This window comes from Simochromis diagramma, unplaced genomic scaffold, assembly GCF_900408965.1.
Source record: "Simochromis diagramma unplaced genomic scaffold, fSimDia1.1 OVJJ01000447.1, whole genome shotgun sequence".
Classification (NCBI taxonomy): Eukaryota; Metazoa; Chordata; class Actinopteri; order Cichliformes; family Cichlidae; genus Simochromis; species Simochromis diagramma.
The window spans coordinates 8,329-14,553 of record NW_024387272.1 but is presented as its reverse complement, the minus strand read 5'-3'; the positions used below and the strand labels follow the sequence as shown (position 1 = coordinate 14,553).

Genomic DNA, 6,225 nt, shown 5'->3' with positions numbered 1-6,225 from the left:
GGTTCATTGAGAACATGGTTGTTGTTCAATAATAAAATTATTCCTCAAAAATACAACTTGCCTAATAATTCTGCACTCCCTGTATATGTCATATCAAAACAAGCCCACACCTGCAGTTGTTTCAGTTTTTCACTGGTGTTTCCTGTCAGCTGGTCAACCTCACATCCATATCAGCCAACCAAATGACAAGTTCCTCCCTTTGTGCTTCAAATCCCTCCCACTCTGAGACAAGGAGCTGAAAGAGACAGAGAAAAGAGTCAATTATAAAGAAGAGAAAAGTGAAACCCTCCTCAGAAGGCCTGACTCGCATACCTGCAGTTGACCTGTGATGGACTCCAGTTTGGCGTTCACGTCATCCCTCGCCGATGCCAGCAGCCGAGTCTGCAGGGTGCCCTGGAAGAGCTGAGTTAATGTTCGACTCCTCCTGGTCAGGCTCTCCAGCTGGATGAGCCGAGGTCTCCCCTCTCGCCGCTGCCTCTGAACACAAAGAAACTAAATCTCCACCACCCTAAAAAATGAGTCTCACTTTGCTCATATAATGCCAGGAGTGTCTCCATATTCCACAAAAGTCTATGCAAACATGTAACAGTATCCCATATTCATAGAAATATTATTGATATTATAACAAAGCTGTCACCAACACAATTGTCCCAAGTGCTTTTTTTAAACAGGATTTTCAACCAGAGGATTTCCCTATAGCTTAATTTTTTAAATATTTTGTACACAATAACAGAATAATTTCAGAAAAACTCAAAATGACTGGTGTCAATATTATTTGCCCCACAAAAAAGGTCGAATATAAAACAATATTGCAAATATTGCACAGTTGAAAAAAAAAGCACTACAGCTCAGTTGTTCCCGCCCTCCTTTGTCCTCCTGTCTCCCCTCCCTCTCCCCTCCAACGAGGAGTTTGATGGCGTGTGAGACAAAGGAGTTTTTAAGCCTGTTGGTTCTTGTCTTTAGGAGAAGCAACCTGTCGCTGAACAGGCTCCTCTGATTATTTACCACCGTGTGCAGAGGATACCCAGCATTGTCCATAACGTCCAGCAGTTTCTTTAATGTCCTTTTCTCTGCCACTGTCACCAAAGTGTCCAGCTTCATGCCGACCACAGAGCCAGCCTTCCTGATTCGGTTTTCCAGCCTGGATGAGTCCTTTGCTGTGCTGCTCCTGAGGAAGTACAGTCTGCTTTGGCCTTTTTTATACAGGTGCTGCATGTTGCATGACCAAACAGACAGAGACAGTGGGATTACACAGGACAAAGCTGAAGACAACTGACTGCAATGGACTGCTGCAAGGGGAAGGAGGGGGAGGAGACATGGAAGAACGAATCTATGGATCCATGTCTGTCTGATGGAACAAATTACATACTCAGACTACAGAAACAAGTCTTTGAGAAATGGTGGGGACCCATGTTACCTTTCCTATTACAATGAAGAACACCACCTAATTTTGTGACCTCTCTCTCTCTCTACACACACACACGTGTGTGCTGGACATTCATGGCTGCTTTGTGTAGTTACAGTTGAATAGAGGACGTGTAGGATGTATCACTGCTGATTCAAAACAACATGTAAGAGTTTGTTGAATGTTCTTTGTCTGTGTCGCTGTATATAAGATGTAAGGGCGGTGGCCACAATTCAGAGATGGTCCTGGTGTTTCACTGGGATGCTCTCTCCACATTGCAATGTGTTTATTAAACCCACTTCAAATCAAGCTCACTGGGTGTGTTGCAGGTTATTGTTAAAATTTCCTCAACAATTTGGAGTTGTCAGGCAGGATTCCTCCGGTGAGTTTTACTGAATCACCGGGTATGCGGTGACTGGCCATCCTGAGGTAAAATTGCCTCAGTCCCACTGTTCCTTTGTTTTCAAAAAGGGGGGATGGTGCGGTGTGCTTCAGCAACTCACACATGCAGGAATTTTTAAAAGAACCAAGAGAGGCACTGCAAAGGATCTGCATCAGTGAGCTGTTTTGATTTGGGAGGATTTTATACGGGTGTAATTCATGGTTTGTATCACTGCAGCAATGTTCCCTCTAATTTTTCACGTGTCCGAGCGAACACACAAACTCCCTGAGCGATCCCTTGGACCACTGTGAGCGACATCAGACGTGTGCACTGTGGTCACGCCGGCATCGAATCCATCCAAGTTTCATGGTTTATTAAAATAATCAAATTACAGCGTTTACATTTATGTTAGACTACTTTTAATTAACTGCTTCAGCCCATTTATAATGAAAATGTAAAAGAAATCTTGTTCATGACCTGTGTAGTATGTTAACACTATTGGAAGTAAAAATAACTTGAACTCCAATTTCGAAAACACAACTTTCTTTTTTTTTTTTATAAAGCTCTGACTTGTATTATGAGTCTGTGGTCTGGGAGAGAGTCCTGTAACTCTCTGTCTCCAAAATACAGTATATAATGACCAAAGCTGGGCAATCAATCAATCAATCAATCAATCTTTATTTATAAAGCACTTTTCATACAAAAAAAGTAGCACAAAGTGCTTTACATGGTTAAAAGCAGCCCACCCCACCCTCCAGCTCACCCCCCACAGTCTCATTAACATAAACGGTCATGAATACGCACATCCCCCCCCCCCTCCCACACACACGCACATTTAAAGAGTAAAATTGGGCTGGGTACGCATGAGCCAAGTGAGGAAACACTATCACAGGGAGCCGTCTGCACCGGGAGCCTCCAGGCTGGGCACACAGCAGGAGGGAGGCAAAGAAGCCCCCCAGCCAGGCTGAGAGGACCCCCAGAGCCCCAGCAGCCACGGTCGATCACAGCCCCGGTGCAGAGAGCCCCCTCCGAGGAAACACTGGAGATGTGACACAATAGGATATATACAGGGTAAAAAGATAAAGTAAATAAGAACGGGATACAACATAAATAGAAATATAAATAGGGTAAGAATATAAAAAATGAGTAAGAATAAAATCAATAAATATTAGGTAAAACCTAAATTAATAAATAGAATAACAGGATAGAATAAATAAGCATAAACTAAATAAACGTTAGGTGAAAGCTAAATTAAAAAGGTGGTCTTGAGCCTGTTCTTACAAACATGTACGTTCTCTGCGGCCCTGAGCGCCTCCGGCAGGCTGTTCCACAGACGAGGACCATACCACTGAAAAGCTGCCTCTCCGTGAGTATGACAATTCAGAGACAGAATTGTTAAGGTATTAATTTTAATTTCAATTCAGGTTTGATTTTTTTTGTGTGCAACGCAGATTTTCTGTGCAAAGAGACCACGCCAGCAGTGCACAATTGCCCACGCAAGCAGCTTAGAGGGAACATTGCCCATCTGATCTTAATGACCTTGTAGTACCATATCACCCTATTAGAGCACTTTGCTCTCGCTCTGCAGGCCTACTTGTTGTTCCTAGAGTATTTAAAAGTAGAATGGGAGGGAGAGCCTTCAGTTTTCAGGCCCCTCTTCTGTGGAACCAGCTTCCAGTTTGGATTCAGGAGACAGACACTATCTCTACTTTCAAGATTAGGCTTCAAACTTTCCTTTTTGCTAAAGCATATAGTTAGGGCTGGACCAGGTGACCCTGAATCCTCCCTTAGTTATGCTGCAATAGACATAGGCTGCCGGGGGATTCCCATGATGCATTGAGTTTTTCCTTTCCAGTCACCTTTCTCACTCACTATGTATTAATAGACCTCTCTGCATTGAATCATATCTGTTATTAACCTCTGTCTCTCTTCCACAGCATGTCTTTTATCCTGTCTTCCTTCTCTCACCCCAACCGGTCGCAGCAGATGGCCCCGCCCCTCCCTGAGCCTGGTTCTGCCGGAGGTTTCTTCCTGTTAAAAGGGAGTTTTTCCTTCCCACTGTTGCCAAAGTGCTTGCTCATAGGGGGTCATATGATTGTTGTTTTTTTTCTCTGTATCTACTGTACAATATGAAGCGCCTTGAGGCGACTTTTGTTGCGATTTGGTGCTATATAAATAAAATTGAATTGAATCCTTTAAGTATCTGGGAGTTCATCTGGATCACAAGTTGGAGTGGTCTGCCAACATGGACGCTGCCTACAAAAAGGGTCTGATCCAGCTTTACTTTCTACGAAGGCTCAGATGGTAAATGGTAAATGGACTGGTTCTTATATAGCGCTTTTCTACTCTCATTGAGCACTCAAAGCACTTTATACAAGTTGTGCATTCACCCAATCATACCCATTCACACAAGCACTTTATCTAAGGTTTTTAGTGCTTCTATCTAACATTCACTCGCATTCACACTCCGATGGATGCATCAGAGGGCAACATGGGGTAAGTATCTTGCCCAAGGACATTTGGCATGTAGACTGGAGGAGCCTGGGATGAAACCACTAACCTTCCGGTGAGTAGGTGACCCGCTCTACAACCTGAGCTGAAGCCACCCCCAGGGAGGTCCTTCAACATAGGCAGCAGCTGCTCTATATGTTTTATCAGTCTGTTGTTGGCATGAAGCTCTCCACCCTGGAGGAGGTGATCTGTGACACACTGCTGTCAATCATGGACAATGACTCTCACCCCTCCATGATACACTGGACAATCTGCACAGCAGTTTCAGCAACAGGTTCCTTCAACCCTGCTGTCTGAGGGAACGTTACAGGAGATCGTTCCTTCTGCTGCCTTCAGACTCTTCAATTCATCCACTTGGGTCAGATCCACACATGTGGAACAGAAATAATCACACCACAGTGCAGCCTGTCACTTTGTACACCACAATATATTTGCACACATATTTATCCTTTTATACTGGTATGCATATTTATGCCTATATTTCTGTATTTCTCTATTTATCTGAATATTTATCCATCATAACTCTGTTTCTACACTCACTTTATATGAGTGCTTGTTGTTTCTTGTATATTTGCTGCTATGACAACTCAGTTTCCCTCCTGGATTAATAAAGTTTTCTGATTCTGAAATACAGTGAGCCATTATATTTGTAGTTTCTAACTAACAATATAAAGGCTCAGCAACCGATAGAGCCACAGCACGTCCCACTGGCAGCTGAAGGAACTTTTAAACAAAGGACTTTGTAATTTAAGCTTTATTTATACAGGTCGGCTCATTGAGACTCAATGTCTCATTTACAAGAGAGACCTGTTCCAGACAAACATATTAAAATTACAACAATAAAAGAAAAGTTTGTGTAATGTACTCAGTCATATTAAAAACGAGAACAAGTTCCCAGAGATGGTTTCACAAAAACATGTGTACGTCTTTTGAAGTCTGCAAGTGAAATCAACTGAGAGCCTTAAATCCTTCGGTTATGTTTTCCATGAAGACGGAGCAGAAAAGGAGAACGCCTTCTTCCCAAGCTCTGCATGAACTGATGGAACAGTGGATGTAATGATGTCCTGAGACTGCAGGCTGTGACTAAACTGTTTGCCTAACATGTACTCTGATAAATAGGAGGCAGTAACCCAGAAACAGATTTATAGATAAAATGATACTAATGGACCATCCTGTGTAAGACCAATGAGGACCAGTTAACCAGAGAACACAGAGTACAGTGGTGTGTTAAAGGTTTACAGACAGTTATAAATCTTAATGCCCCATTATGGACAAAATCCAACAGATGAAGAGAGCGAGCAGAGTCATTCATATAAATCATGTCACTGTAATCCAGGGCAGGTAAAAAAAAGGTGGCAGCAACAAGCTTTTTCCTGTGAAACATGATCTGTTCCTGGAAGAGAAGCCCAACTTCAGCCTCAGTGTCTTTATTAGATGTTCAATGTGTGGCTTATAGGAACGACTGTCATCAATCACAATACCGAGGTATGTGTACGAGGCCACAGTTTCAATAGAAATACTTTGAGCAGATACAGGAGAAGGAAATAAAGCCGGACCCTCTTTCTGTTTGAGAACAACATGACTTTGTTTTTTTCTACATTTAAAGCCAGTCTGAGCCAGCTGAGACTGAATACTATCAACAGCTGCTGTAATGGTTTGAAAACTATGTTGATGGTATAAAATGAACAGATGCATCTAGATTTTGTGCCACACCGTTGACATAAGTAGCCCAGGACAGAACCATGTGCACTCGTTTAGTGACATTTAAAAAGCTGGAAGAGAGACCATTGAGCTGAACGCACTGCTGATGTCCAAAAGAACATTAGAGAAGCAGCCAGCTGCTCGGTCTGAAAGGCCTATTTCCAGTAATCTATGACATAAAATGCTGTGGTCAGCAGCTCAGCTCATAAACCAAGGGACTGGGAGC

At 42.8% G+C, this 6,225-nt stretch overlaps 1 long non-coding RNA gene across 1 annotated transcript; it reads right to left on the bottom strand.

Moving 5' to 3' along the window:
- Positions 1 to 204: 204 nt before the first annotated feature.
- Positions 205 to 482, bottom strand: LOC120715549. The gene is made up of 2 exons (XR_005691667.1): positions 313 to 482; positions 205 to 235 (listed from the first exon to the last, which is right to left on the bottom strand). It is a non-coding gene; the product is annotated as an uncharacterized LOC120715549 (long non-coding RNA).
- Positions 483 to 6,225: the final 5,743 nt, after the last annotated feature.